This window comes from Solenopsis invicta, chromosome 4, assembly GCF_016802725.1.
Source record: "Solenopsis invicta isolate M01_SB chromosome 4, UNIL_Sinv_3.0, whole genome shotgun sequence".
Taxonomy (NCBI): Eukaryota; Metazoa; Arthropoda; class Insecta; order Hymenoptera; family Formicidae; genus Solenopsis; species Solenopsis invicta.
In genome coordinates, this window is record NC_052667.1 from 4,094,540 (window position 1) to 4,115,815 (window position 21,276).

Below are 21,276 nucleotides of genomic sequence, written 5' to 3' on the forward strand. Positions count from 1 at the left end.
GCTAAAACGTCAAAATTTTTTTGCAGCTTAAGCGTCTTACATAATTATTTTGATAGCTCAGCGAAATTGTTTTCAGATCTACATCTAACTGTACACTTTGGATACTTCAGTACAAAATCGTTTTTCCATCTATTTATTTCCATTTCAAGAGTCTTTACTTATTCGTTTACAAGTCGATAAGCAAACGAAAGGATAAGCAAAAAGAAAGATGCATAAGCTCTGTATGAATATCATTTCAAATTCTAGAAGCGCGTAACTTTCGAAGAGAAATGAGAAGCGAATTCATTAGTTGGTTGGACATTCGCAAAGATATTCTCGTACTCATATCTTCAAGTGCATCGCCTGAGAGATTGATAGTGCCGCTGCTTAGAAAAGATTTTCCTTCCACAACTTATATATGTCACAAGTCATAAAAATTACAGCACATTACGTTTTAATGTCACAGTGCCCTCGTTTCCATTCGCATCTCGTCGCGACCTTCTTACGTCGTACTTTCAAGCGCGACGCTTACTTATATTCGTTGAATATTTTCTAGACTTTGGCAGAACGACGTCGCGCGCATATTGCGTCGACCCGAGCGTGTGATGAGAAGAAGGGAAAAATATAATAAAACTCGCGACAAAGTGCGAGATAAGCAGTGTGGAAGGCCGAGAATTTGAATTAAGGAAAGCTTGGTTAAATACTTACCCGGTGGCTGCCCGGTTCGCAAGCGCAAAACGAGGGTTTATAGGGTGGTGCATTATAAGCTCCCACGTTGTGTCTCATAGTATATTGTAATCAGCGCCAACGGTAGACACCTGCTTTAAAACAATAAAAATGCATGAAGTTAATTATCGCCCATTTTAATTTATAGAGCAGTGCGTAAAGACGCTACTGTTTTCCTTCGTGCTATTCCATATCTTAGAATAGACAACAACTTAATGTATCCAGATTGATACACTTTTATAAGAACTGAGAAAAAAATATTTGATATTTGTGACTACAATTGCATAGTAAAATAATTATGCACAGTTAGAAGCTTCATTTTTGCAATGATTGCTTTAATGCTAATAATAATAATCTTATATGTAAAGTCTACCAGCTGTGAAAAAATTTTATTATAAATTGTGGTAACTTTAAATATTAATATAATAAAATAATAAAATATGAATAGTAAAGGTAAAATTATTTTTATGTAGTAAATGGAATCGCAATTATAGTAAATTTATCTATTTTTAAAAAATTTATTTACTGTTTAGGCAGTAATAATAATTAACAATTTTCATAATTAAAACAACTATAAACATGTAGTTGACACCAAAAACGATTATATAAATTAAAGTTAAACTATGGTAGTTTCATTTTTTTTCTTTCAGTGAGTGATTTCTGAAAGAGCACGCCACAAAACTTTCGATCTTATCAATCGGAGCGCACAACTAAGTTTACTTTAGTTGTATTACGTGAGGTCTATTTACAAGGTGGCAAGTGAGTTTGCAACGAACAATCCGGTGCAGCCGCGCCGCGTCCTCGAACTTTCAGAGATTAATCGAGCTTTCGACCGAATAACATTTATTCCATTATCGTCGCCGTATTTGTAATTCAAATTCGTTTCCCGTCCGGGGAACGGGTGATTCCATCAGCATCGCATCGCTGTGGAAAATCAATCGTCACCATGAGATACGCCAGAATACTTTCAATCTGTTGATAAGGTCACGAACATATTAATTACAGCTTGGATATACTCAATTAGAATACTCGTTAATTAGAAGATAGCGGTCAATTAACTTTGCAATTGGTTTTTGCAACAAATTATTATCGCGCATGTTAACAACATATAACAAAATTTTTCTTATACGGAAAGAATTATATGCTGTATGAAGTAAATATTTAAAAATTTAGATAAATACAAATCTGAAAATAATTTTGTTGATCCATTAAAATAATTCTGTAGAACACTCAAGCATGATGAGCATGCTGCAGAAAGTTTTCGTGTTCTAGCAACCAGCTTGAACGTGTCCTGCGACAATTATTTTGATGGTTTAACAAAATTATTATCATTTATATCTAAATTGTTAGATGTTTAAAAAAATTGTTCTTTCCATATATAGTCTTAACAAATATTATTATTGGCAGTTAATTAATCTACGTAAATTATTGTATAATATTTGATATAACTTTCTTTCATTATTGTATAATTAAACTTCGTTATTTAATTTGGCGGAAATTTTATTACAGTACAGATGTTTATTCTGTCAATTGTCTCCTGTTAAATTTGCTAAGAAATGAATGTATATTTTATAGAACTATTGTCAATTCCTTCATGTAATTTCAGAATTATCACATCATATTACAAAGTTTGCAAGATAGAGGGAACGTTTTTAATTATTAAGAAAAATTTTACGAAAGAGCTTTCAAGGCTAGAAAGTTTTACCTCTCTTTCCAAATTAATGAATCGGATCTCAAAGTTACAGATTAACGAAAGTGAATGGACCGTACATTAAATATATACGAGGATCATGAGAATATTATCCGTGTCACAAAAGTGGGTTCTAATTCATTAATCGATAAAGTAAGATGTTTCAAGGAAACCAGCTCCATGGAGAGTATCATGGTCGGAGCAGCATCTAACCCTCGATTGGATTAAACGAAACTTTTACTTAGTCTCAGTGACTATAAGCCACAAAGCGGAAGTTTTTGTACCACTGGGAATAGAGGCTTTATCTCGCGGCTTTCGCTCTCTCTCCTCTCTCTCTCCTTCTCTCTTTCTCTTTCAGTAGTGTGCACTGACGGAAAATTTTTCTCGAAAATGAGATCGAAAAAGTTCCTACAGCCTAAGGGGAACGATAATTAAAGGGCGTAATCGCATATTTAGCGGCGGGCCTCTGTTCGACCGTATAATAGCACGGTCGGCCTCAATAAACGTAGTAGTGTCGGTTAACCGAAAAAGAATCTTCGTCGCGGGAATTCACGCCAACAAAATTGCCCAGCTTTATCTCGGAGCCTTCTCGGGAATCGCGCGGTACGGGGGTATATGAGAGAAACGTTCATTTGATTACCATTCCGATCGTTTATCTCGTCGAGATTGCGAAGCCCGTTATTTTCACGAGAGGGAGAGAGAGGGTGCGCATCTTTGCGCCGCTCCGGCCTAATAATAAGACCTTTACTTATTCAACCACACGCTCCCTCGCACGTATAGGCGTGTACGGCTGTCGGATGCGGCGCGCGATCGCGATTAATCATACCCAAGAACCGCGACGGATGAGCGACGCACGGAAATGAATTACTCGCACGTTACCTCGTGCTCCGTTTACATTCGCTGTCACAGTGGCATCGTGAGAGAGGTAGTGGCAACCTGTTTAGGGCCACTCACGGAGCTCGCTCCGTTTCGGATAAATCGCGCCGCTATCGTCCACTTAAGGAATGCGCCTTGTGATTACGTAGGAAGGAACGTGCCGTTATTCGCAAAATTCGACGTGAACGCAGAAACGGCCGAATTAGAAGCCCATAAACTTGAACGGCCAATAAAAATATAGCGTCCTGCAGCGTTTACGCCACTTACGGATTAATAAATGGAATGTTGATCATTACCCACTTGACTACTCACGAGAGCTTCACAAGTTTTTATTACACACTTATTTCCTGCCCTTTTATAAGATCTCCATAAAAATCTATCTAATCTTTCTTGTCTTCTCTCCTTTCTACGAGTTGCGCTACTTGAAAGGGATTCCGTTATATCGCACGCGACAATGTAAGCTGATAGAATTCTTGCCTTTTGGTGGCACGACTTCGTTCCGATTTCTTCCAGCGTAATTGGATAGTCGGCAAGCTGTCGAGAAAATATCGATCTAGTTTCGCAGCCTTTAGAACTTTTATTTAAGAAATCCCTTATCGCTTCCTTTCCGAGATCAAAAGCCGCTGAATGCTCAAATTTTCTGTATTTATCGTGTAAAGGAAAACACGTAACACATTACAGATTACATATTTATATCGAAATAATCTTTGAAATATAATAAATATGATAATAAAAAAATATTGAACGTGTAAAATAAATCCTCTTACAGATATAAATTCTCCTACAAGAACTTTTCAATATCCCTTTCAATGTTGATACTTATAATAATGGTTCAAACGTTTCACAGTTATATCGCTACATTTGTAGCGAACAAAATTTGTGTGTGTATATGTATGCGCAATGTGTTATATTAATTTTTCAAAATTTGTGGAATTCGACATAATATGCGTAATGTTTTTCTCATATCCAGGATTGAAAAATTAAACGTAATTGAATAATTTATTTATACGCACGCACACAAATCTTTCAATTCCTCCGATTCATTCATCGCGTTTAAAAAAAAATATTTTATATTATTTTCTCTAACAGTTCTTTTCAAATTCAGTCGCATACACTTGATATAATATTTCAATACCGAATTGAGAAACGGGGGAAAGGAAGAATTGACCTTCGTAGGTGTAATCTGACCGAATGCGCGATACGATCGCTTTTTCGTCGTTTCTTAGAAACGCATAATTCAGGCCCCTGTGTGTCGTCGTAAAATTTTCGATCGTGGGGATTTTCCGCGATAACGTCGAATCCGTTACGTGACATATCTTCCCCCGACCACTTAGAGGTCTTATCCGGAGTGCTAACAGACGAGGCAACACGCGTCAGATCGCTAGTCATTTCCGTTCCAAGTTTCCAGCCATCCGGTACCATGTCGATGAAACGACAGTTCCTGCCGATACGACGATGAAAATTTTAAGATGATCCCCGTAGTAGGCGCGTGACGTAAAGCCTCCGACGGGAATCACAATCTTTATTGATATGTGCTGGCCCCCGTGAAAAGAAAGGCCGAGCCCCGTATCGTGCACTCAGAGGCAAGATGAAAAATTAATAATGAACGAAGTAATAGTATGTGGGTTTTTTCCGCTTTCCCAGTTGGACGCGGACTCGCCAGAATGTTGGGGGAGCGAGTTTCAACGACGCCCTCGTTGAATACAGCAGCTATCAGTAACAAGAAATCTCCAAGTAACATCGTTGCGATAACAAGAAATTCTACGACGAGAGACGAACGGGGATCGTAGAAATTTGTTGTGGAACGATAGAAATGGCTAATCACAAAAGTAACGTCGGTGATAAAGTGAATTCGCACGTGCGCGAGCTATCGTGTTTAGCCTGGGATTATAGCTACACGAGGTTCCGAGCAACGAAATTGGCGGTGGAAAGAAGCCCGATCGTTCCTTTCGTTCTACGATCGTGGAGCTCCCTCACCGAGGGTTGATAAAATTTTCAAGAATATCGCTTGCCTCGTCTCAGGTACGAGAGGTACGAGAGCTTCCACAAGTGCGCAGGGAGTTTACGATATTTTTAAGATATATGTCGAATCAATATTTTTGCTCCGTTGCGCGGCGTGTATTAATCAGAAAGATAATAATAATTAGATCGATTCCTCGCGAGAGGAAACTTATCTCATTCATCGAGTTAAGCCAGACACTCGGAATTTAAATGTTGTACATTGATAATATTCAAAACAATTGTTCATCACGAGAATTTGTGACATATTTATTGCTCAAGTATTTAACTAAATAGAATTTAACTGAAAGAATTGAACTGAAATAGTACGCGTGACATTAAAATATAATGTATATAAATATTAAAATGCTTCTTAATACTGAGGTACACGGTATTCTATTTAAATTGAAATTTATATTAATTATTTATGAATCTTCTTTCACTCGCAATAAAGTAACATCAAAGTGTATCTTAATCTACTTTCTTTGAATAAAAGTTGAAAAATTATTCCAATGTTACGGTGGAGTATTACTCCCTGCTGGCGGAGCGCCGCGCCGTTCGGAATAGTATACTTATAGGAACAATCCTCTCTTGACTTTTATGAAAGAAGAAAAGCTTTCTTAATCTTCTCTCTCTTCAAATCCTCCATCCGTAATCTATACGAAAAGCGCAGGTGCCGACTTCTTATACGGATCATTTTTAATTGCAAATTACATTGAGATAGGCATTTATATGCGCCGCGGGTGAGACGGATGGTAACTATAAAAATGGAAAATATATGAAAATGAACGATTAAAAATTTAGTTGGGTACAAATCTGAAAATAATTTTGTTAGACCATTAAAATAATTACGTAGGATGATGGTTGTTAAACTGTCAAAACTTTTCGCAGCATTGCTCGTCATGCTTAAGTACCCTTCATAATTATTTTGATGGTCCAACAAAATTACTTTCAAATCTGGGACCAAATAAATTTTTAGATACTTCAGTAAAGTTCTTTTTTTTGTGTACTACATAATTTTCGAGTTCTAGAGCCGTATAATTTTTAAACATTAATGACGAAATTAAGATGGTTAATAGGTACCCTCTCCGAATTTCTATCTTTGTAAAAATTTCCCATTTCACTAACTTCGAGGTTAATTGGCGCAATCCTTTCACGTAATACTTATTTCGCGGTCGAAACGGTCTACCTCAAAGCCGGCTATAATTTTCAAAGCAAGTGCCTTCTCGACGTATGTCGAAGCTCTTTCCGGTGCCATTCCGCGACATTATCAGCGAGGCATGAAATTAGAAAGCACCCTTCACCCTACGGCGTTTTGTTTACAATGAAAATTTTCGGAACATCACCACGACTGTGACACACGACGACGCTCGAACATTTATGCTTAAGTGCAGCTCTCACGTGGAACGATCCGATCGCCGTGTCACGTCGAATTTCGTTAGTAACTATCGTCGGTTCAGAGACTCGATCAGCCAGAATTCCCTTGACAATTTAATCAGCACGTGAGGTGAAGGTACAATTTGTCATCCAGTTCGAGATTTGTCACGGCAAATGCGCTTAAACGAACATCGACTTATCTCTCCTATTCTCTTATCTACATTTACTCTTTTCTACTCCTCGATTTCCCGTCCGTTTTTCTTCCCTCCGCGCCATATTTTGTTTCGCGTTTTCCCCCCTTTCTCCACCCCGTTGTAATTTCTGATCCGTTTGCGTCTCTGTTTCTCACTTGGTTCAATCCCGTTGTCGCCGCGTCGTCCTTCCCCGAGCCGCGAATACGCAGTTATTTCTCCTAAAGATGATACGATTCAACGAGAGAAGAAAGTCAAGAGGAAGTTGATTCACTATCGTAATTAAAAATCTTTCCCTTGTATACCAGGTGCAGTGAGAGACGATGTGACGTTTGAACGTTCAATTTTTAATAACATATGTTTTATTTGTTTTAATTACAACAAACCTTTCTGAATAAATAACCAAATTTATTTTAATGATGATATAAAATAGGAAATATTGAACTTTTGTTTCATTAAAAACTTTATTTAATCAAACTTTATCAAGGGTACATTATTAATCTTTAATGGATTTTTCTCATTAAAAACTTTTTTTTTAATATTTATAAATTTTAAATAGCACATCATGTTTCGTCTTTACCAGCAAAATGTTTAGAAACAGTGTTTTCTGGCAAAGAATTTGTCTTAAGACATTAAAACGTGATAATTTAATTCAAATGACATTGTCATTATTTCTTTCGGCATCGCTCCTTTCTCTTGAAATTGCGCTGTCTCCTTATATCATTCTGACTTTGTAGCTGCCTTTTCCTCACAACAATGGCATTTTTCATCCGCACTTCCCTCACGTAAATTTTACAAAGTAGCGAAGTCTCAATAGCGATAATTGCCTGTACGCGAATGTGCGCGAGGAAATTCTTTTCTGAATCGACATCATCGAAGTTTAAAGAGGCTTTGCACGATCTACATTAATCCAGTACCTTTTGCATTTCACGTCTGTCGCTTTTTCTTGCCACCACAGCGGCCGCGGACCAAGTCTTTTTGTCTGTCCGGAACGAAATTCAGTTGGGAATTGCGTCATCCGTTCCTGGAAAATCCACCCTGGATCAGTTCGTCCGTCAAAGGGAGATCTTCTGCAAAGTTCCAATTACGGCGAACAACGTGCAGAAGTTGTGGCGGGTCCACGCCTCAGGCAACAAAACTCCAGCAAATTGTGGTTATTAGCAGCGAAAAGAAAGCCGGTCGAACGCAACTTTGAACATTAAATTTTGTTTCTGGACGTTTGCATGTATACGTGAAAATATGATGCATCTAAAATATCCATTATGTTAATTTAAAAAATGTTAAATTCTAATTTTTTTTTAATTTTTCATAAAATATGTATTTTAATTTTGCTTTTATGCATTATAATGAGACTCTCATTTATTTTGATTATTGCAGAATATTTTGTAATATATATAATTTCCTAAGTAAACGCAATACATATATTAATTATAAATTATTTTTAAAATTAAATTAACTATATAAAGATAAAAATTACGATATATATTTATTAATATATATAAAATAATACACACACACATATACGAGTATATACTAAAAAATAAAATATGTTTTCTTTCGAAATGCATTTTGCTTTTGATTAAAAAATATTGGAAAATGCTATTCTCGTCAGTAGGAGCTAATAGTCGGTAATTATTTGCGGGAGAAAAAAGAATTTTTGAAAAACTAAAATGATTGAGCATATATACGCCGATAAAGGGGAAAATGGATTTTTGCTGGTTTATTTTTCATGGAAAAGTACCTGGTCGATTCGCCTGTAACATCGACTCGACAACGTTGTACATATATCCCAAGAGAATTTCGTGTAATAGAGAACGAAAGAATATAAACATCGCTTACTGAGTATAACTCAAGAAGATATTAGATTTCGAAGTTTGGGTAGATTCAACTTTTAATGGATAATAAAAAGAGTTGAAAAAGAGAGAGAAAGAAAGAGAGAGAGAGAGAAAGATTGCACTGAAATATGTAACCGAAGAATGTTAAAAAAATTATTATGTCGGAAATTAAGAAAGTATTTATTTGATAAAGAATGAATCTTTGCTTCAAAAATAATTTCTGTACATTTTCTTTTTAATTCAAAATAATTTTCGGAATATTTATATGAAGGTTTTAATGATAAATATTTATTTATAATTTAATTAAAAATTTTTTAATTATTCATTTAAAATTTTTTGAAATTAAAAAATGTTTCGATAACAAGATACATAATTGAAGACATGTCCGTAGAAACAGTACAGTTTGTTTAAATTAAAAAAATAATTAACTATTATCAAAGACTAATTATATTTGCCTATTTAAAAGAAAAGGGAAATTAAATCATTTCGCGTGCCTTTAATAATACATTTTTTTTTATTGTTACGAATAATCCGTGCTCGATAGGAATAAGTTAAGTTACGCAGCTAATCACCGCGAGCGAATTAATTGACTTGCTAACTAATCGATACTGTGCGCAAACGTTCTCTCGTGTAACGGGCGAGAGGGAAAGCATCGAGATAGTAGCTTTGAACCGCTATCAAGCACCGCGTCCGCGGGGACTTCTATATTGGTCTCTCATCACCGTCCGAGCGAGAGTTGAATGCCTTATTCATAAATATCGATTTCGTATGCGAGCGTATTATACCCATCGCTAGAGCGGGATAAATACTCGTTTCACGAGGAGTGGTCTGCAAATGGAGAAGGCCTGAAAGGGGAGAGGATAAACATCGTTCCAACGTATGCATCAAGAAAGAGAAGAATAGAGCAGAGAGACAGAGACAAAAATTATGTTATTGCATTCCAAAAGTCACATATGATACTGATATGAAACTCATAGAAGAAATATAAATGATTATACGGACGTTGCTCGCGGAGTTTTGTCGTTTTCAACACAGTAATATTTTCTTCCTCCGATTATTTGCTTCTTTTTTAATAATACAATTTTATTTATGTCGGTAAAAAAATGGCGGATCACGTTTTCCGACAAGTATACGCGGATATCGTTGATGGGCAAACAGAAAAAATACACGGATATTTATTCCGCGTCGCTCTCGCAACTCCCCGATGGCTGAAACTTTTTTAATGAATGCGAGTCGATTGCAAATCCCCGGAGTATATCTTGAAAATTAAGTAAAAGTCAGAGTCAAAGAGGAAGAATGCAAAAACATAAAGGTTTTTCATTAGTCTATTAATTAAATGCGAATTGCTTTAATAACAACTTAGATTTAATTAATATCAAAACGCATGTATAACTTCGAAGAAGCGTTTCAAAGTCCGAAGAGAATCGAATTTGCGTCCCAACCGCTTTATTTCAACAATGTAATAAATTGATTCGTCCATGTACCTGAGTCGAAGGGAAAATCTACGGTAAGCGCAGGTAAAATGGGAAAAATGTACTTTTTATGCGTTTTGCAGAAGTTAAAGCTGGCATAGACTCGCCAAAGTGGTTTCTTATCGCTAGACGACGAAGTCGTTCACGACGAACTGCCTCTAAACGATATGTGGGTTTTTTTTTTTTCTTTAACTCGCCCGTGCGCGTCATCTTTATCATCGATTACTAGAGATCGGCGCCGATCGTGCCACGATGAATCAAATTAATTGACGGCGCCGAGACGCTCATGCGAGGTCGATTTCCATTTGTGCGCGCGAACGCCTCGGCACACCTTCACGTTTATCGCGCAATTCCGAGTATACGAGAAAGTCCGCGAAATGATCTCTCTCCGAGGCTAACTAGCGATCTAAGAATATCTGTCGCGTTGAACGTGATTACACTAACGGAGCAGAGTCGCTCAACCTTTAGAAAATTGCTAAGTTCTTAAAATAAAACTTTCTTAGACCTTAAAGACGTGGACTATCATAAATGTAAAATTTCCATGCCCTTATGGCAATTTATACGTAGTACAAGAATATAAAGATAATGGTTTCTATGGATAAAGGAGAAGCGAGTGCTCTTAGAGGAAGGTAGAGGAGAAAGCTTTTGCCTTAAAACATGAGGCAAATGATTTTTTTTTTTTTTTTTTTATGAAATTGTTAAGTGAGTAACTGCGACGTATATTTTACGCCTCCTATTTTTGGATACTTCGCTACTCTCGAGCACCCTTAAGGCCGATACCGGCGCGATCAGCCTCTCATCGATATACCTTCGATATTTCTGGGATGCACGAGATGTGGCTGTTTGTTAAGGTACTGTTTACAGTGGCGGTAAAGAAAAACAACAGAAAAGGGTGGCCTTAATCAAGAGCACAGGTTTCTCTTTAGAAAGGGGTGGCGGGGTATTCTTAGAACGCTGAGAGGTGGTTGTCTCTCGGTGATCGAGCCCTTGCCGGGGATTATTGATGCGGCGGTTACAATGGGAACCGCTTCTAACTGCCTGTAACTCTCACCGTAATGGATAGCCTCCGGGAAAGAAGCTTCGTCGCGAGGCGCCTCGAATACGCGCAGATAACACAGGGAAACGTAACAATGAGACAACTAGAGAACGTATTCACGCCGTTTCACGAGTAAATCGGAAGTCGCTAAAGGTGGCAAGTAATTAACGCGAATTGTTTGGCGAGCCACGAAAATCGACTTTACAGAAACGTGCACATGAAAAGCGCTTTTGTTAACTCTGATTGTCTTAAATTTATTTAGGAATTTAATTACACACGCACACACACACAACCATTTGAATAAATAAAATAATTAAAATAAATGTGTATGTGTAATTAACGTTAATTAACATCTAATTAAGCTATGTCAATGCGTTGAGAGTACGCATCGTAGATACTATACAATGCCTTTTTGATATTTTCGTAGACTTTACGTAGGCTGTATCCCTAAAATTCGACGCTATTCGGAGACTCTTGTACTGGCTAGAATAATTTTTAGAAAGATAATTCGCAGAAATTCGCTTTGGAACACTGGCACATTCGCGGTTGAACGATTACATGATTACCGTTGGTCGTCATTAGTGCGACTGAATGCTGCGTTTACGTACCTCTAAAATGAGATAGTACTTCTTCGCAACATCAGAGTACGAGGGCCCTTCGGTGAAGCGCATCACGGTCACAATTCACGTTCTAAAAAGGGAGCAGCGCGAATCGAACGTTGGAAACGATTGTACGTGCGCATAAAGCCAAGCATTTGTGAGCTCTTCCCGTGCTCTTTCATCCTTCCCATCCACCGCCTCTGTGTACTTTGCGAGTGGTCCCTAATTGCGGAGTACGACGCTCGACGACGGGCGATCGATGAATTCGGTCCGGTCCCCTACGCTACGCTAACGCTACGTTGAAAAATGAATCCAGCCTAGACAACACACCCTGCGTGACGCAGAATATAATTGGGACGGGATGTATGATTAATCGATCGGCAGGTTACGTCGTCGACGAATCGGAGACAGGCTCATCGGTCGCTCGTTAATTACCGTGGCGCTTGATGGATCGCTCGCGCGCGAAGATACGGTCGCGGTTAAGTGTCCTCCGCGTAAGGATTAGTGGTGTTGTTTGTAACACAGTTCTTAGCCCGCCGTAATGTCGGGCGATCATTCACGCAGCTAACATATGTAGGCAGTCTGCGGTAATGGTTGCATCGCATTGCGAAAGTGCTTCGTCTAAACGGTGCTTCAGCAAAATGCAGCTGCAATCTGACACGTACCTCAACGGAACAATATCTACGATAAACCTTACGCGAATAATATCTTGGGATTACTGAGAACTGAAACTATCATATCTTTCGCAGATTACGTCTCGGAATGGCAAATAAATGTACCGGATTTAATTCTTCTCCGTTCTTTCGACATGGTGCATATACGCGGGAATTTTCCGATTCGCGAAAAACGCGGGAGCGCCGAGAGATAATTGCTTCCGCCGTCGCACGCGGTGCTAACAACAATATTATCTTTTCGAGAGCTACGTTCCACGCGTGGAAAGATCATTCATTTTATTTATCTCGTACTTGAAAATAAACCTACAAATGAGTGTACAGACGCAGCTCCGGCCTTTATTCTATTTTAATTTCGCTTTACTTTAATTTCCGCTTCTTATTTCGCACTTTGTTATTACAGAAACGTCGCATAAGAAACTGTAATCCTGCGAATTTTTTCCTGTATTGATTTTGCACAATTTTCAATTTTATATTATACATATGTAAATTTATATTTCTATCATATACGTTTGTACAAAAAAGTCTGTATATATAATGTAAATGTTTAAATAATTACAATTTACATTCTGCCAGAGTAGTATTTGAATTTAATGTCAATCTGTCATAGTTCAGGAATGACTGACGCTCCAAGATTTCCGTTAAAAAAAGCCTATTCTAGCGAGACATAAGAAGCGCAAATTTATATATAAGATATACGGCGTGACGAGCTTAATGTCGTGCGCGCATAGAAATTTTACGCTGACATGTCAGCAGAGCCGGGCGAGAGGAGCAGGAAGAGAAATGCAAAGAGAAAAAAAAGGGACAGGTGAGCGTCCCTAACGACACTTTCATACTCGAGTCAGCTTCTCTCCCGCGCGATTCCACCGATAAAACTTTCCTCATGAATATTTTATAAGTCGATCCAAGTGATACAACCCTCGGCCAACGATGCATCATCGCGGACGCTTTTCCACGGATTCTCTTGATCGAGAACGGTTCGATCCCTTCCCTATCCCTGATTCACCTCGAAGTGTCCGACAACGGGATGACGATACGCACGCGGACATGGACGTTGTACGAGCCCTTGTGTAAGCCCTCGAGTTATATTAAGCTGCATGGATTAAGGTTTAAACATTAAGGGTACTTAGACCCGATTATGAACGCGTATACAGGAGATGCGCGATATAAGCGGTCGCGAGGGAAAATGGAGGCTTTGATATTGACTATACTACTGAGACTATCCCACTTTTTTTTTTTAATGAAAAACAAAAAGGTTACTTGTGATAAACGGTCATGCATATTTACGCCCTTAACCCTTCTAAAGACTGACTTTGTTAGAGGTAGGTCTGTTTCTAAAAATATACATATACATATACATATACATATATATACAGTTGGAAAATATGTTAAATTTAATATACATCGTAAACGGTCCACTTAAATTTTTGTATTAATTTAACACAAAATGAATATGTTAAAAGTATTATATAAAAAATGTAACACTTTGAAGAAGTTTGGAAATGAAATGTCGAAATATATTTCTTCAGTAAAATTAACATTAATATTTTGTTCATTTATCTTGAATTTTACGTTTTAAAACTTACATTATTTTTATGTTATTTGTTTATTCGCTCATAAATTGCATTATTTTAACAATGAAAAGTGTTAAATATTGATTTAACACAAAATGTTCAACTAATATAATAACGTTATATTAAATTAATATTGGGTATGTTAATAATTTTAACGAAAATCAGTTTTAACATAAATACAAAATATTTTCTATATGTGTGTATATATTTATTATATAATTATTTATATATAAACAACTTAAAAGTATGATCTTTTCTTGACACGCGTATCCACGTCAAACATTTTGACATTAATTGTACAAATATAAATTCCTATTATTTTACATTCAGCTACAAAAAGAGAAACGAAAATATGCAAATGCAAATTGGACGCTGGTCGTCTAATAAAAAATGTAGAGCATAATCTTCCTCAACCTTTCCTCATTCTGCGAGAACGCGAAGAGAGGCACGTGTTTGTATTTTCACTTGAACAAACCATGCGCGGAGAATGTGTCGATAAAGCAGAACATTTATCCGTTTTTCACCCCGAATTTTCGATGGCGCCTGACACTATGTATACGCGATCGTGTCACAGCGCGTCAACCCTTTCGATTTCCACCTGGTTGCGTTCCTCTTATGGTAACGTAGCAGTAGTCGCCGAACAGGCTTTTTCACGTCGCTGCGCAACTTCTTGCGGAATACCGAATCGAACTTCCGCATCGTCTCGATCGCTCTCCCGTGTGCACTCTGTCTATATTCCATCGCGATTCTGAAGCTTCGTGACACGCAGAATCTGTTTGGCGTACGAGTCGTCACTTTCTATTTAGATCCCGCAAGGTATACCACCTGGCTCTCCCTTTATCTTTCCAAGCCAACTTTTTTACTACTTTGTGTGCCGTCCGGATCTTCGCGGCGAACGACGAACGGTATCTTCCGGAAAGACACTGTCTTCTTTTGTTCGATCCACGGTTCATGTCGTCGACTCCCTTCGCGCTCGTCTCCCGTCTCCGTTTGATCGGCACGTTTTTCCGTCAACCCCGCGTCTCTCTCTCTCTCTGCCTCTTTCGTTCACGCTTCATATCACGCTCCACATCTTGTCTCACTTGAGAAGAGTCCTCGCGCTTCTTCATCTCGCTCCAGACAATGCCCGGCGCACTTGTGCCATCTCCGTTCTATCAACGCTCTCCCCCTTCCCCTATTCTCCGTCGCTCCGTCTTTGTCCCGCTTCAGCACGCACTTTTCGCCTTTCCTCTTTCATCCGATTCACCACCGCGTCGCGTCGTCTCGTCCACTTTCTCGACCTTTCGTCATCTCGCTTCAACCATCGCGCGTCCATTTCTGCTTCGCCAACCCTCTCTGCCATCGTCTTTCTTTTTCCGTCCCAAAGAGCCCCGTCCGAGTGTCTCTCTCTTCGCGCCGTCTCTTCTTCCACCAAGCGGTCGCCCTCTCTCCTTTTATCTACCACCCTTTTCACGCTCTGGCTCTTTCTCTCTTTCTCTCCCTCTCTATAGCTGTCTCCCACCAACTCACGCACCAACCCTCCGCCGTCGTCAAGCGCCGGTTCCGTGCGGATTGGTCCTGCGCGCTAGGGGATGCTGCGAGATAATCGTATCCCCTCACCCCTCGCGTAACCAACCCCCGCGAGTCACCCCACGTCGAGGGAAGCAGCAGTGAGAGCCAGGCCGCCGCCATAGCCGCTCCCCGGGCAACGAAGGAGGAGAAACCGGCGAATCACTCTCTCTTCCTCTCTCCCTCCTCTCTGTCTCTCTTTGTTTCTCGTTCTCTCCGTCTTTGTCCGACGTTCCCGGGTGTCCGCGTTGCGGCGCGCGTTTCGCGGCGGCGACGTTTTAACCCATATTCCAGTCTGGAATTTCAGCAGCGTGACAACACGTCGCCTCGCACGCGCGCGAAGGTCCGACGATCGGGCGACCGCTGCCGACCGGGCGACCAGCAGCACCCGGCGACGAGAGTGACGTGGATCTGGACACGCGAGTCGCTTCCGCGGGCAGCGTGTACATCCGGCGGGAGCGCGTAGAGACGGTGCTGCTGACGAGACGTCACCGGCGACGACGACGACGACGACGACGGCGACGACGACGTCGACGACGACGGCGGAGAGACGATGGCCACCGGGCGAGCGTAGAACAACGTGGTGAACGCGCGTGCGGCGCGTCCGAATTTCACTTCGACGACGATGACATTTCGGCGACGACGGCGGCGGTAGAGGCTTCGTGCGCGTGTCACTCGTCGACGTGGATGACCGCCGACCCATCGTCGTGGATGCCATTGAAGGCGCGAGGCTGACCGGCGAGGGTAGTTTGCGCGCTGGTGGCCGGTGGAAGGACGGCAACGATTATCGCCAATTTTTCTCGATCCGCCGGTGATCGTTATCCAACGCGGCGCGTCTTTCTAGAGATTAGCGTTCGCACGTACGCTATGCTCTGCCGGCGTTTTAAATAACTGCGCGTGCGAGAGTATGTACTTGAGTAGAAATGTACTGGTGTCGACACGCTCGACGGCTCGTAATGGTGAATAAAATGCAAAGCACGGTGAGGCGGGAGCAAGCTTGTGGTGTCGAAGGTAGCGGCGAGCCGTGAACTTGGGGGATGCTAAAAATTTTGTGCGCCATGTTAGTGTGAGTGGGTTCCGCTGGTGGGTCACGAATGCCATTGCGTAAACGTACTTCGTGCGAATGGAACGCACCGTGGTGTCGAACGCCGCACTGACCCGTATATGTCAACGACGGTGCGGTCATCGAGTCGATTGTTCGCTGACACCCTAGTCGGATGATTAAAAGCTACTGGGTTTCGAGCCGAGTAATGCGATGATTCGCGTAGAGCGACGAACTGTAGATGATTATCGGCAACGTGCGATCGCCGAATATCGACGAGACGACGACGACGTGAAACGCAGATGTCAGGCGTGAAGTTTACGTTTCGTCGAGAGCGTGAGACGCTTCTTTTTTTGGATGGGATATGTAATACCGAGCGATCAAGTGCCAGCGCGTTAAACGCACATTAGTCCCTCGCGTTTATTCGAGGAGGCTGCGGTCAATTTTAAAGGGAGACGTGCCTCGTGGTGGTGAGCGAAAATTCGAGAAGCGAGAGAGAAAGGCGGAAAGATTGAGGATACTTAGGATGGATTGAATCGTGAGAATAAGCACTTGACGAAAGAGGGTCCAGAAAATTGTGCCGGAAGCCCGTGGCGATTCTCCGGGCATGAAGTACATTGCACAATAAAACTGCGGGGTTTTACGAGACGTCTTAGAAAGAGGTCTGCCGGTCGGAAGAAGGCGCACCGCAGTCAATAACGTGCCGTCGAGTGTCTACAGACGAAGTACGCACGATATTCGCCGGAGAATTTAATTAAGCGACCAAACATCCGGAATACCTACGAGCCGAGCGCATAGGTTCAAAATATCTCGCCAGTGGTGAAGTCGATTGCGCGATCGGACGTCACTGCGAGCGTCGCGAAAATCGGGATGATCTAAACGATATAAACTCTACAAGAAGAATGAACGTGAACGTTTACGTGCTAAATTTTTAGTGCCGCGAATCATCCGGTTTACGAAAGAGTCGCGTGACCACGCGGACAGTCAGACGCGATTTTTCAATTTTTTCCATCGCATTTTTTCCGATTCTCGCCACTCGAGAGTGCAATACTAGCTACGTTGCGTCGAGAAAAGTATAATAATAATCTCGAGAAACGAATTGCTCCCCCCCCCGTCACAAGCGGCGATCGATGACGCCAACCGATCGCTCGATCGCGGCGGAGTAACGCCGCCGTGCGCGTCGGCACGTGCATGGCATTAAGTGAACCGTCGCAAACAATTGGTCGCAACAATTCGATTGCCGGTGCATCTGACGCCTCAAGTTCCGGCTTTCGCCTGTCCGATATTGTACATACATACATACGCGCGTAATCGTGACTCATTAAGCGTTACGAGCTCGAACAGCCAGTGGTCGTTTGATCGCGTCGCTTTGTTCGTCGATACGATGTAACAAGGAAAGAGAGACGGAGAGAGAAAGAGCTGGTTCACGCGAGTCACGTGGACCTCTGACGATTCTGTGCACGGCGGAAAACGGCAAAGCGAAACCTGCCGATTAGGAAATTAGAAACGCGGCCGATTGTCGGTAGCTCGGTATACATACGTGTCGGTCCGTTCGCGATTCCTCCTCGCTCGAGCCGATCGCGAGCTAATCGAGCACGACTTTAAGTACGTCGATAAAAGCAATATTCCGTTTTCGAAAGTTTGCGCGACGAGTGCGCCGGCGGTGATCGTCGTGACAGTGGTGTTTGTGACAGAATCGAGGTGCCGGTTTGATACGCGACGACACCGATCTCTCTCCTACGATTCACAGCCGTGATCTCGCGATGCTGCGGCGTCCCGGCGACGTCATCGCCTCTGCACATCGCGAGCTGCGAGCAACGAGATGAGAGTGGACGCAGGGTGCGGAAACAAAAGTAGGTATGTGTGTTGCGCACGTGTACGTAGTTACGTCAAGTTACAATCCCGAACCGAGGAAGAGAGAATGAGAGAGCGAGAGAGGGAGGGAAGGAGGGTGAGGTAGGGAGGAATGGTGGTGCAGGGTGAGGAGTGGTCATTTTCGGGCCAAGTGGATGCTGCCTTTTGGAGGGTGGCGCGGTTCGCGGTCGCTGTGTTTGCCGTTCTTGCCGAGTTAAACGGCGCACGAAGGGAGCTATGCCCTTTAACATCGCGGAAAGATCGATCTCGCGCACTCGAAACGTCCGGCTCTTGCAATTCGTTTAATCGAAGCCGAGAGGATTGGAATTAGCCCTCGTTTGATGCCTGGCGCGCCTTCCTCCCATTGCCCTCCTCCCTCGATGTTTGCGTTTGCAGAACGAAAATGATCTAATGCAATTATCCGAGTCCGTGCATTTGAATGGGTTTTGTAGCAGCAGGCCGTAACAATCCGCGGTAATGTAGTTCTCAGAATTATCATAAAAGAATCAAAAGTGATAAACGTTGTAAAATTGTTGAGCGCCCAGCTTCACTCTCGTGATCTGAGATTCGCGCTTATAATTGAGCGATTCATTTTTTGAAGCGTGTTCAACAACGCGGAAATCATTATCTTTCGATGCTGCTCTCGGAACTCTTGCATTGTTTTTCGCGGCAATCTGCAAGATATTGGAAGAAATTTTGTCATAAATTGCAAGTAAATGACGGCGGTAAACTAATTTCGACCCCGATATCGACATGCTGCTCTCCACTTACGCGCGAGGATTTAGATTGGAGAGAAACGAAATCGAACGGTTGCTTATTAACTTCGGGTTCAAAGAAGCTCTTGCTTCTTGGCGCGGAATGTAATCGGCGATTTAGGTGGAACGAAACTCGATTGAGAGCAGCTCGAAAGCAACCGCGAGCCGGCGGCGCGGCGGCGCCGCCGCCGCCACCGCGGCGTTTCATCATCAGACGCACTTTATTGACAAAGGTATTTCGCATTACTTTTTGCAAATACTCGCGCATTCCGCAAACAACGAGGAATCGTTCAAATCAAACTCCGTGTCCCCCAAGCGCAATCCCGTTACACTATTAACACCGACAAAGCATTTGACGTTCAACCGATCAAATGGCTCTATTCTACGATTAGAGTTCTTGTGGCGAGACTCTCGAAAAGTCAGATTACATTCCGCCGCGAACAGAAATTAGCCTGGCCGAAATAAATAATCGATATTTTCGGGACTACATGCCTCACCTCTATAGACTCCTCGCCTAGAGTGACATTGTGTCCTCGCGTTCCCCCTCTCTATAATCACGAGTCAGAACCTGCTCTGCAATGCCACTTATGCATATTTATGCATATCGTTTTCTATAACTATCGTTTATATCGCACCGTTAAGTTTAATACCGTGTGACATTTAACGTCGATGAGTAATATACGTGCGATGTAGCTTGGCAAAAGAGATTAGTGTATACATGCAATTATTATATTAAAATTATCTCTTTCTCTCTTTGTATGAATTCACCGTAATGGCAAAATAATGTAAAATACAATAGCCGATTCAATGAATAATAAACGAGTAAATACATCCGCGATGTAATGCATCGTAACGCATGTTACATAAATCTGTAATAACAGTAACTGAGAAACAAGATTAGTTTTGCTTGCAATTACTTAAATACAATGGATATAAACGCGTACGCGTGTGCGTATGTGAGATTTTTATCCATAAATATTTTTCTTTAAACAATGCAATTTAATTACTAGGTTTCGTTAAAAATTCTAGTCTCTCGCCTTACGGAAAGATTTCGAAAGAGAGAGCACGACGATTAGACCGATCAGGAGAAAAGTCAAATATCTTTACGGTTACGACATTCTCGACGGCATTAAGTGTCGCTTAATGGCCGATAGCCGATACCTCGACATTCGCCCTCCTCTCATGCTTGCGATGTACGTGCTTGCAGACCGAAATGGATTGGATTAACACTTCCGGCAATTATACAAGTAGCGCTCGTTCTTCGTTGGAAAGTTAAAGATTACATTGAAGAAAATCATATGACTGCAAAAACGTCTTATTGATCGCCGGCAGTTTTGGAATATATGGCCGCACAATCAGGAATTAACAAACATTTAATGAAATAATTAACGCGTGTAAATTGCGCCGTCAATCTCCCGGTCTATGATTTATTCATTGAATTTCTTAAATTGCTTGTTAAAAGAAGTGTCAGTTGCAACAACGCATATAAAATTACCAATTAATTTAATAGCGCATTATGAATGAGCATTAGTATACGTAACGCCAGTCAATTATAAAATTAGTGTACAAATTTTAGCGGTTTACCTCACAATGTATAATAGTTACCTTTCAAAGGATGTCGCGCACTCTCTCCACTTTATTATTATTATCAAGCGTTAATACATTTATTCCGTGCATGCCACTGTATCACCAGTGCCATTTGATTATACATGTATATTGCATGTAAATTAATTTCCTGGCCGCTTATTGAAATTGGGATTGTATTTCATACCGGTCTCTCCGAAAGATGACGATAATTGACGACGATTCGTTGTGTGCGCGTGTACGAACGTACGATATTAAATTCGTCATGTGTCTTCTGTTGAGCGCGAACGTCAAATACCAGATAGCAAAATAATTACGCAACAGCTTTAATCAACACGTCGTTGATCGCGACACACGGGGCTATACGTGTGCGAAGTTATTAAACAAATCAATATCGCCGGCCCTTCGCGCGCAAATTAACGTTTTGTTAAATAGGCAAAGTCGAACGGGCAAGTCGATAATTTCGCGC

At 41.2% G+C, this 21,276-nt stretch overlaps 2 protein-coding genes across 5 annotated transcripts in view; one reads left to right on the top strand and one right to left on the bottom strand.

The window, feature by feature from the left end:
* Positions 1 to 21,276, bottom strand: part of LOC105195643 — a 133,524-nt gene that overhangs the window by 38,294 nt on the left and 73,954 nt on the right. Inside the window, exon 4 of one of the 2 annotated variants that reach the window (XR_005574532.1) lies at positions 688 to 800. The gene's annotated coding sequence lies outside the window, so the exon portion shown is untranslated. The remainder of the gene's footprint in view (positions 1 to 687; positions 801 to 21,276) is intronic. The other variant, XR_850714.3, reaches the window with a different exon arrangement.
* LOC105195636 (cyclic nucleotide-gated cation channel alpha-3) overlaps positions 15,654 to 21,276 on the top strand; it is a 180,021-nt gene continuing 174,398 nt past the window's right edge. For 2 of the 3 annotated variants that reach the window (XM_026136416.2, XM_039448141.1), the window contains exon 1: positions 15,654 to 18,467. The gene's annotated coding sequence lies outside the window, so the exon portion shown is untranslated. Of the gene's footprint in view, positions 18,472 to 21,276 lie in introns of all 3 variants that reach the window. The other variant, XM_026136417.2, reaches the window with a different exon arrangement.